The sequence below is a fragment of the Apium graveolens genome, chromosome 8 (genome assembly GCF_009905375.1).
Source record: "Apium graveolens cultivar Ventura chromosome 8, ASM990537v1, whole genome shotgun sequence".
Lineage (NCBI taxonomy): Eukaryota > Viridiplantae > Streptophyta > Magnoliopsida > Apiales > Apiaceae > Apium > Apium graveolens.
This window is the reverse complement of record NC_133654.1, coordinates 160,932,517-160,945,000: the sequence shown is the minus strand read 5'-3', so window position 1 is coordinate 160,945,000 and position 12,484 is coordinate 160,932,517. Positions and strand designations below refer to the sequence as shown.

Genomic DNA, 12,484 nt, shown 5'->3' with positions numbered 1-12,484 from the left:
GTATGAGTGATATATATAGATGTATATATATATATCAGGACTTAATGAAGTATCTCGTAACTTCATTTCTTTTGAATGATATTTTAAAGATTGAATCTATTTAAGACTTATCTTGTAGTCTCATCTATGTGATGAACTTTTAAAATTGATTATACCTTGAACGGTGGTAGTTCAAGTAGTATTCGGAAAAGATAAAAGTATATTGGAGTATTTTGGAACTTCATCTTCTCAACTTATATCTATTTAATGATTATCTTATGCATGACAAAGATTTTTAGAAAAACGTTGAGACAAGGTTAGATATATGAGATCACCTTGCAACGATATTTTTATACAGTCATAAACTGGAACTCTATGTATATTATGCATGGAAGAGGATTTCAAAGATTTTGAAAAGTATATATACATATATACTGAATATTTTGCGACTTGGTCACGATAAGATATCAAACTTGGTTCATTTCTTCTTGACCAAAATTTTCATGAGTACTATCAGAATGCTCATATATTGTTAATTATTATACATGTTATTTTGGTGGGCTTGTTGCTCACCCTTGCTTTATTCTTTCATCACACAACAACAGCTAGACAAGATGAACATGACCAAACTCCCAATTCACGAGCGGATAGGAAACGTTCCACAGTTTCATGTAGGTGTTGATGCCGTTGTAGCTGAGGTAGGAACTACCAATAGGCTAGGCTTTCAACTTTTGATGTACCAGACTTATGTATATTTATGAACTGTAATAATGGCAAATAATATTTAAATTTATTCAGAAACCCTTTTGAGGTGTAATGACTTATAATTGTGGAATAAAATGACTTGTGTTATTTTTGGTATTCATCTTTGAGACCACAACTTGTGGTGTGTGTGTGTGTATATTGTGGGGTCACAGTACGCATTAGTTGGTTATTTATTAAGATTGAGTATTATTAAGGAAAATGGACACCTTGACAACCCGAATCCCCGACCCCGGATTTGGGGGTATTACACGAGACAACTGCTAGCCCCCATACATCTTCTCAAAAAGATGTAATGGCTGAAAAGGCACAGAAACAGTTACTAGATTCATCCTCTCAACAGGGTGTGTCTATTGAAATTCGGCTGTCGGCCAGGGTATCCGATATAGTGTCACCACCTCAAACATAAACAATTCTTAATGCACAAGGATAGGTTACACACAGAAAGGAAGAGTTGACGGAAACAAGAGTTTCAACCATTTTAAGGTTAGATTCGATTGTTCAAGGTTCTTTAATGGACCAATTACCTTTACAGGTGTTAGGAAAGGATACCGATCTAATAGCCATATGTCAGTGGTCAGTGTCTACCTCCCCAGGCTTAAATCCCCTGGATGCATCTGTGGATAGTGGATCTGACATAGGTGCAGATCGACAACTTGTTGACAATGATTCAGATTTACCTGATGAGTCACAAGGAAATGTCTTCACAAACATTAGAAGAGAACTTTGATCTTTATGCTATTTTTTTGGATCATTGTTTACCTTCTCAGAGTTCAAATCTAGAACCCTAAATGGGAAACTAGCAACTTGTAGATTATGACTCAGATTCATCTGACGAGTCTAACGAGGATGGGGATTTGCGAACTCCCATTGCACCACCTATGACCTCCTTAAGGATGGCTAAGGTGATTTTCCTTGCAGGTACAGCTGGATTTTGGAGCTATGAGAGGAGTGATACACTTGTGAGAATGAGTGTAAACACGAGTGGAGAGTAGAGTGAAACACATGTGAGGTACACGAAACAAAATTACACACTCACAGTGAGGAAGAAAGAGAAAAATCATATCTCATTCCCTATCCCTAAACACTAATTCTTGATACTTTGGGTCTCAAATCTGTTTATGATTGGATCTAACTCTTAGGGACCTAACATTTACAGACTGGATTAGAATACTTCAGGACCTAACAAGTTGGGAGCTAATAATTGGTAACAACTGGCGATCTCACAGTTGGGAGGTATAAGGAGTTGGGAAGATTGGTGAACTTGATGATCAACAGTGAAGCCATTTCTGGAGCATTTAAAGGGACATGGTTGATCAAACTATGACTTGTTATTTCTTTTCCAACCAAGGAAAATATGAGAACTCCTTCAGATAACAGCATACATTCCTTCTCTAAGGGAGAGATAAAAGCTTAAGTAATAGTTTGGAGGATTCCTCAACCAAGGGGAGAAATAGCAGGCAGGAGGAAAAAGTTAAAGCATATAACCACAACACCATTGTTTTTTGTAACTACGGATCCTATTATACGGGAGAAGTGGTAAACACGTAGGTGATTTCCTAGTTATCAGAAGAAGTGATTTGGTTCATCACTATTCTTCATAAGGCGAAGCTGTTTTTAAAAGGGGAGTACTATTGATGTTTATCTACGGATCCTATTGTACGGGAGATGTGGTAAACAAAGGTGATCTCCTTTAAGAAGTCGATTCTCATAGGGGGAGAAGCAAGAGAGATATGTGCTTCTCAACAGGAAATGTGGTTGTACAAAGGAAGCTGTTGATGATTACTTCAAGACTGAGAAGTATTATCTGGCAGAGATTTGAAGAATCAAGGAAATAAAGATGAAACTACTTGAAGATCATTTCAGTGCTAGAGGAACGAGCATCTCTCATTTCATTTACTCAAGAAATCTGGAAATGCAGAATTTGATCCAGAAAACCAGTAGCATTATTTACAAGTCCTGGTACTTTACTTTTTCTAGTTGTTAGTTGAGTTATACTCTCTATTTAATTTGGTTGTTAGGTTTCACAATCAAATAGGGGTATTGTTGGTGAGACTGCGTAGCTGTATGAACAGTTACGTGATAACTCAGCACGAGAACAACACTAGAACAAGACAAGTTAATAATACTACGATTACACAAGAAATCAGAAGAAATGAAGACAAGGCAAATACAAACAATCAAAAGATTAGAAGAAAGCTTGAAGTCAGTTTACAGGTCACTGAAAGAAGCTCATTAATATGTTCATGCCTCAGTGAAGAATAAAGGTTAAAGACTTTCAGAGTTTCAGAAATGATGGAGATTCAGTGTATAAGGGCTCCCAGAAGATTTCAGTATATTAGCATTGATTGAAGATAGACAGTGTTCGAAGCATAGGAATCTGAAGAATTGAAGATAGGTCTAGACAGAGGTTAAAGAAGACAACTGCAGCCTTGAATTTATACTCACTGACAGGATTTCATTTATATGTTCAAGCGTCAGTTAAGAACACTGAATGAAGTATTCAAGATTGTAGTAGCAATGAAGACGTTGTTTAAAGTACCAGAAAGGATTCCAATGAAAGTATAGTTGTTTGTTGACAGTCAGTGTTGGAAGAGATAAAGTTGTTGCAAGCTTAACAATGTAATTAAGGCTATAATATGAAGACCTGAATCGGGGTTAGTCGTCTGTGAACCAGATCAGTTGCACTAGGCGTCAACAGCTCGTGAAAGGAATCTGGGTATTATTTTTAGAAGAATTGTTAAGTTGAGGAACGTACTTGGATTGAATGTTTATCTGTTAAAATACGAGAAGAGGTGCGCGGGGTATATAGCTAAACTGCTCGAGCGATTGGCGAAGCTCAAAGTTTAATTGTTAAATTAAATAAATTTATTTAATGGACTTTAATATAATTTATATAATAAACTGAAAATGATTTATTTTATAAACTTTAAATGAGTTTATTTTATAAATCTAAATTAGTTTATTTATATAAGTTATATTTAAGTTTATTTTATAAATTAATTTAGTTACAATTTAAATTTAAAAGAAAAGAAAAACAAAGAAAAAGAAAAAGAAAAAGAAAAGAAAAATAAAAAAGAAAAAGAAAACAAAAAGAGAAAACAAAAAGAGAAAACAAAAACAAAAGAAAATAAAGGAAAAGGAAAGGAAACCTGGTGACTTGCGCAAGTAAAACCAGGGAGTGTTTATTTTAAGTACATCTATTGTACTAGTGTATAGGGAGTCGCAAGTAAGTGTGGCTTGCAAATTGTTTCTAAGTAAAAGAATAATACTCCCTCCTGGTCACAAGTAATATAAGGCCTGAATAAAATATAAGTACAAAAACTATTAGGTGAAGACAAGGTCGCAAGTAAAGCTTGTGAAAATAAACTAAGTATAATTCATCCCTCTGTGTGCGCAAGTAAGTGATAGAAGCCCTGTCGTAAGTAACTCAACAGCCACTACTTTAATGTACAATATCAATAATTTGTGTAGTTCAATTTCAGCCACACATTTGAATTGATATAAAAAGTCTACACTCAGCAGCATATCAGATTCAAGCAATTGAAGTTATTTTGTTTTATCTTCTTCTCAGACGAGAAGTGATAAAACTAGAAGCAAAAAAATACAGAGAAGCCCAAGCACCTTGAATATCCGTTTAACTTCTTACCAGAGTAACGTTATAATGCCCGGTTTAACTCTTTTATATTCATAAGGGCATTATAATCGTTACCCGGTAATTAAATCCTTAGACAAACAAAAGCTAGATCATTGTATAGGATTTGATTTGTAAGTCTTTGTAGTAGCTAAGAACTTTATCGTTCTTAGATTGTAGCCGGTCAATTTATTTACCGGAGTGTAGCAACGCCCCTCGCGGATTTATATATGAATATATATTTTCCCGAATATCTCGTGTTCCTCATTTTATATTACCAAACACTATTCACCTCAAGAACACGGAACCACTAACCGAGCACTAAATTTTATATCCGTAAAAAATTCGAAAGAATTATTTAATTTAGTGAGTATCGTATTCAACCCCCCCTTCTACGATACTTCGGGACCTAATAGAGACTTTTAAAAGTGACATACAACATAATTTATTTACTAAGCAAATATTAAAATAAAGTTATTGCAAGTTAACAAAGAGGTTCTAATCAAAAATGTAAAATAGTAAAATACACTATGGTCGGTCATACAAAATTATGTAAATTAGCCCAGGGACCACTAAGCGGCAATTGATTTATGAAACAGCTACGAGAGGCAAGCAAGATAAATATTATGGTCAGTTACTCTGTTACTACTATATGACAAATGCTACTAAACTACACTCAATGTCACTCGGCAATGAAAGAAATATTTTGGTAGAATTTGTCATTTTACTCTTTTGATAAATAATTTGTCGATTTTCTTTAGAACTACCTAAAAAGTGCCTAGAAACGCAATAGAAAACACTACAAAGGCTATTCAGCAGAATATTCCAGAAGTTGTTATTGCATAACAATGCTCATTTTTGTTTTTGCTGGCCAAGATTCTGGCATGGCTTTTGGTGAATGTTCTTCACTTTATATTAAAAATAACTATAGCATCTTAGGATTGTCAACAACTCTTAACAAAAAATTGTCAAATGACGCTAAATATGCTTGAACACTCAACTTTCAAAACTTAGCACATGTCAATGATTTTTTTTCTCAAGTCAGAATTTATAAAAAATCTCCATGAGCTTATAAATGTTCGGGTTGTGCAGGCAAACTTACAAACAATGGTTCGACGACTTCAGGCGGACTTAATTACTGTTGCAGCACTAGCACATGCCTTTGCTCTTATTATTCCCTAACAATACAACAAGAATTACAGAAGGGGGGTTGAATGTAATTCTGGCTTCTTTTTAAGATTTACGAAAAATGGTTCTAACTCAATAATATACATGTATTTGATTTGCAAAGTGTGGAATGAAAGAAATATATAAATCAAGACATAAGTAATAAAAACACAAGTCTTTAAAACTTTCTGGTGGATTTGAATGTATCCACCATATATATATATATATCGAGAGAACTCTGTGTGGCACAAATAAGCTCACAGCTGCTTACAAGTCTGAACAACTAAAACTTGCAGAGAAATGCTAAAGGATACAGCTTACAAATGTTTCTCTAAGAATGTATTTTCTTAGTCTTTGTTAGTTGTTGTTCTACTTGCTGCACTTGGTTTATATATCACCAAGTTTACATAGCAAAAAGACAAGATAATAAAACAAAACTATCAAGTCTAACTATATGCTACTTCATTACTCTATTCCAGCATCTTTGAAAACCTTCATAGCTTGCATGAAAATGGTAATGCTTCTTTGTTCTCATTTTCCTACTAAACAGGCTGCCACATTCCTTTTACAAACACCCAACGCATGTGACTGTGTTGTCACTGTCAACAGATGTTTGAATTGATCATCCGTCAGGTACATGCTTGTTATCCATCGGGTTGCCTTGTTGATCATCCGTCGGGTAGCTTTGTTAATCATCCGTCGGGTAGCCATTTATCACTTGACTCCATTTCATTTGTGCAGAATTACAAGACATTTTATATTTACATTTAATCAACCTATTCTGCACATCTACTAGTAGTCTCCATGACTCATAAGCTACTACAGAAACTATACAAAGTTGTTTGCATAATTGTGCTACATGAGTTATTGTTACATAAGCTACTCACCCGATGGATATCAATTAGTCATCCGTCGGGACTATATTGAATCATCCGTCGGGACTATAATTGATCATCCGTCGGGTGCTACAAAATTTACTAAGTTAAATCTACTAAGGTGTTTTGTTTAGCTTATCATCAAGTACACAACATATTCCTAACAGCTCTATTATGATTATATTTGTTGGTGCTAATATTTCTGGAGGTCATGTTAACCCTGTTGTTACATTTGGTGCCTTCATTGGGGGTCATATAACATTTTTCATTAGTATTGTCTACTTGATTTCCCAATGCCTCGACTCTGTTGTTGCTTGATAGCTTGCTTCTTAGAATCTCAATAGGAGGACATGTACAATATCTTCCACTACATAAACAACACTTCATATTTACTTCATACCAAGAAAATAGATGTTTTCTTTTTGCTAAATAATATTTTTGATAATGATCCTGCTAACTGCACAGGATTGCCTAACAACATAATGTATTGAGTTTTACCTTATAACATAGAGGATTAAACGGAAAAACATCAAAATCTCAAACCCGTAAAATATAAATTTATGCATTAATAAAAAACTGCTAATTTATTTGTAATTCAGGACACAACAACATTTAGGCTCTCTTCAGGTGTGAGTGAATGAAATGTAGTAAGTTTTAAAATAATGATGACTTTCAGATTGGTGTCTATACTGTACGTTACTGCATTGGATCCAAACTAACTCTATAGCCCGTGCAATGCACATACATACTCTAGATTGTGCTAATTAAAATTGTTTTCGGTGTAATTATTGACGATATATTTATATTGTTACATAATAGATAAATTATTTGTTTATGCATATAAGCACAAGTGATTGAGCTATGTTTGCAATGGTGCATTCGCCGGAAGTAATAAAATACGTTAGTATACATTTTTTTTGCAATATAATAATTAAATGGTATTTGTAATATGTTAATATTTCGAAAGTAAAATAAATACAAGTGATTATGTGTGCCTAATGTATATCAATCACTCTAAATATAAAATAATTATTAAATTGTTTTTTAATTATTTAATATGTTTATGTGTTAGAAATGTGATTGATGGGTCTTACTATATAGACAATTGGCGTCAGTACTATAAATTTACTCATTGAATGACATATGATACTCTCTGTCCTAATAACTTTCTATTGTGGGATGTTCCAGCAGATTTTTAACATTCCTAAAATAGCATATTATGTTTATAATGGCTCCAAAATTTACCTTCGTTTTCTTAATATTTCTTTAACATAATTCATTTTTATTAATCTCTGTGTTTAACAATGATGTTAACAACCTATGGGATGGTGTGAGTATGTGATATATGTCATAAAATAATTAATAGTGAAGTATAAATCATACATATATGTATAAATAGTTTACTTTATTTTAGATTTCATTAAATTTAATATAATATTTCATCATTTCTTTATGTTGGAGTACGAGGTAGATTGATGACAAATAAGAATGTACGTGTATGTGTGTGTGTGTGTCCTTTTATTAATTTATATATATGTATATATTTATTATATATATGTATGTATGCACATATTAATTATACAACAACTGATAATTTTTAATAAATGAATGACGAGCTGAATTAAATATTATATAGATATAAATGTAGGGATATAATTGTCATATGAATTAATTTTTTCACCAAACCTCCCCAAACGATGTTAACAACTGATGTAACGGTGGGAGTATATGATATATGTTACATAATTATTATTAGTGAAATATAAATCATACATATATGTATATATAGTTTATTTTAATTTTAATTTAATATAATATCTGACCATTTGATTGTGTTGGAGGATGATGATAAATTGATGACAAATAAGAATATATGAGTATGTATTCATGTGTGTATATGTGTATATGTTGAAAGGCATATGTCATAGCCTATTTGTTTATTCGAGGATTTAACTCAACTCAAATAAGGATGTAACTAGTAAATAGTGGTTCTATCATCATAGAGATCTCTCAAAGTAACATATGTCAAAGGATTAAGCAACAATGTTCTTCTATAGACTTGATGACTTAATTCACTGGAAGAAGCTCAAGAAATTGATCAAGCCTCAGTGACATAAATCAAGATTGTGAATTTAATCAAGTGACAGAGATCTCGTCAGGGTATCAATTAATTACAAGGATTTAGTCTGAAGAAAATCAAGAGTATCAAAGTCAAGGCATGAAGAAACGTCACGGAAGTTAGTCACTCATGAACCAGACAGTACATCGAGTGTCAACATTGAAGTGTGGAATTGATTCATAATTATCAGAAGATTTTCAGAAGAATGGTTGTTGTTCAAGAGTAGTATTAATTCTCTATTAATTAATTAAGTAGTATAATTTAATTAAGAGAATAAATTATATCTGCAAAGATTAATTTATTGATTAATTGAATTAATTGATTAATTAATTCTGAATTAATATTATGTATTTTCAGAATTGATTTTGAATTAATATTCTATATTAATTCAGCAAGACTATCTTTTGTATTAGCAAGACAATCGGCATGACAATCAATAGTCATACCGAAAGTCATGCCAGTTCATTTGATTGTCTTGCCAGTTCAAATGGATTGTCTTGCCGAAAGTCTTTCTAGTTCAAATGAATTGTCTTGCCGAAAGTCTTTCTGGATCAAGTGGATTGTTTTGTTTACTTAACAACAGCAGCTGTTTTTCAACAAGGCAAAGAGTATTGAATGTAAAACACAGAAGAACACAGAACAAAAGAAAACTGCAGAGAACTTATTGCAATTTCACAGATCATTTATTTCTAGTATTCATTGTTAAATCTAATCCACTAGAAATCCTTTTCTTGTTCTTGTGTAACTATCTAGCGGATCAAAATCCCTAGAACTTAATCTCAAATTGCATTTAGCATTTGATCCTTTTTATTACAAAAATAGAAAAAGTTCATGTCGAATTTATTCTAGATTTGAAATAATTTATTTGAGATTAATCCCTTGTAAACGATACTGTTGTTGTAACACCTTTCAAGTTTAATACTAGTTTTATTTAACTTGAATTTTGTTTCACTTTTTTATTCCGCATTTTATTCGATTAAACGGTATTGTTTGTATTCAACCCCCTTCTACAAACATATTGAGACCTAACAATTGGTATCAGAGCCTTCTGATTAACGAACAAATCAAGATCCTAGACTTTTGTGATTCTTTCACTCCTTGAATTTTTATTTACTCAAAAATTTATAATGACTACACAAAAAGTTGGAACCGTTAAAATTCCACTATTCAATAAAGAAAATTATGTTATGTGGAAGAAGAAGATGCTATTGTTTTTACAAGTTGCAAATTCCAAATATCTGGAAGTGTTAAAGAAGGGTCCAAAAATTCCGATGGTTATTGAACCAGAGGTAATAGAAAATGATGTGGTGATTACCAAAGCTAGAACTTATGTGAAAGATCCTGAGGATTTTTCTCCTTCTGAAAAAGAAGAAGCCTCCCTGGATGCTAGCCTTCAATTAATTTTAGTAGATTCCCTTGATCCCTTGATGAATAGACATGTGATGAACTGTAAAGATTCCAAACACATCTGGGAAACTATTGAGGTGATTAATGAAGGCACAAAGGAAGTTACGGAGAACAAGTTAGAAATCCTAACCTCTGAGTATGAATACTTTAAATCCAATCCAGGAGAAGGAATCACTGAAGTGTTTGAGAGGTACAATGCATTGATCAACAACCTGAACATTAATGGTAAATACTATTCCATCAGGGAGGTCAACAAAAAGTTCCTTTTAACACTGCCATCTCGAACATAGAATCACTGCCATAAGAGAAGCAAGAGATCTGAGTGAGATTTCTTTGGAAAGGCTCTATGGTGTGTTAAAGACTTATGAGTTGGAGCAGATTCAGCAGAAGGAAGTCTACGGGAAAGGAAGAGTGGTCAGCACGTCTACTGCTCTAGTAGCTGAAAAACAACAACAACAACCACAATATCAACAACAATCTCAACAGTCAGAAAGAATGGTACAGTCTTCCAAGGTTGAAGAAAATGTGATAGTAGCAGAATTTGATCCTCCTACTACAAATCAATCAGGAGATGATTTTTATTCCTTGGAAGAACTGGAGCAATTGGAAGATGAGTCAATGGCCCTGATTGTCAAGAGATTCTCCAATGTCAGATTCAAGAGGAATCCCAAGTTTAAGTACAAGTCCAACTACAACAGATTCCAGAAAGGTGGATCTTCATCCTCTAACACTAGCAGTGGTGGGTACAAAACAGGGATGGTTGATCGAAGCACCATTCGATGCTTCAACTGCAATGAATTGGGACACTTTACCACAGAATGCAGGAAGCCAAAACAAGTTAGGAAGAACTCTTATGATTCTAATCAGAAGAGTAAATCTGAAAGGGCTTACCTGGCAAAGGGAAGAAGATGGGATGATACTGACAGTGAAGATGAAGAAGTTGGGAATCTTGCTCTCATGGCTAGTGATGCAAACATCTCATCGTCAAGAAAAGAGGTAAAATTTACTGATGCTGAATTAGTTTATCATCTAGGAGGTTCCTTAGATTGTGCTCGTCGTGATAATGAAATGTTAAATCAACAAATCAAAGGCCTTGAGAAAGAGGTCAATGAATTAAGACTTATGCACATTAATCAAGATAAATTAAAAGAACAAGTATCTTTTCTAGAGAATAGAGTTAACTGTTATAGACAACTCGAAACTATTCTCAAAGACAAGATCACCGATCTTGAGGCTAAGGTTAAAGCTTACTTTAATTATTGTTCGAAGTCCAAAGAGTTTTACAATAAGCAAGCTGTTAATCAAACATCTGTAATAGGTTATGATTATAATGTTGTTATTGGAAAATTAGGCATAAACTCCCCTCCTCATGTCTATGCTAAAGGTAGGGAAGTACCACATGTGCTTAAGGGTGTTGATGAACCCCTCTATAAAGAATCAATTGCTGAACCATTTGATGAGACCTCATTTATTATTCAAGAAGAAATCCGTGCTGAAGATCTTGCTAATGAGAAAGCTGTTTCCAAGTCAAGTGTGTCAAAGGTTCCAGTCAAAGTTGTGAAAGCAACTGAGACTAACTCAGACACACATGAGTTGGATAACACAAATGCCATGTCTACCATGCATAAGTTGCCTATTGTTAATCCCTCTCATAAAGCATGTGGTGTTCCTGATTGTATGTCTTGTGCTTTTAATTTGATGTATGCTTATTTTAATGGTAAGCATGGTTCTAATGATAAGACTACTCCTCGTTAGCATGTGAATAATAGGAAGCATGATAGGTCTAAGACTGCTAGTCCTCCTAAAGCTAGAAAGGAGACATTTGTGCCTAAGCCTAAACAGAAATTTGTCAAGGCTGTTCACAAGGTCAAATGTCCAGTCATTGAGAAAGTTGAGAAAATTAAAGTTAAGAATGTTGTTTTGCCTGATAAAGGCCAATTTTACAAGTATGTCGGACCCAACCAAGCTTGGGTTCCGAAGAAGGTCTAATCCATTTATATTGCAGGGCATTAAACAGGTACAACCGGTAGTGTGGATTCTTGACAGCGGATCGTCAAGAATATGACCGGAGATAGAGCCCTGCTATCAAATGTGGTTGAGAAAGCTGGCCCAGTGGTTACCTTTGGAGATAACAACAAAGGTTTAACTGAGGGATATGGTTGTTTGCTAGCTGGAAATGTTATCATTGAAAATGTGTATGTTGTGCAAGGACTTGAACACAATCTGTTTAGCATTAGTCAGTTCTGTGACAACGGCTACAATGTTTTATTCGACAAGCTGAAGTGTCAGATTCTGCACAAGAAAAATGAAAAACCCTCCTTGATGGGAATCCGGAAAGGAAATCTGTTCGTAGCTAACATGAACTCTGGAAGAAATCCTGGAGTCAATTATTTCTATGCAAAGGCATCATCAGATGAGTGGCTATGGCACAAGAGACTTTCTCATCTCAATTTCAAAACAATGAATTCTCTTGTCAAAAGAGAATTGGTCAGAGGTCTGCCTCAGCTGGAATTCTCCCCAGAAGGACTATGTGAGGCTTGC

General features: G+C 33.9%; 1 pseudogene; it reads left to right on the top strand.

Annotated features, from left to right (window-relative positions):
* The window catches only part of LOC141680103 (aquaporin TIP1-2-like), a 139,454-nt pseudogene that overhangs the window by 85,006 nt on the left and 41,964 nt on the right, over window positions 1-12,484 (top strand).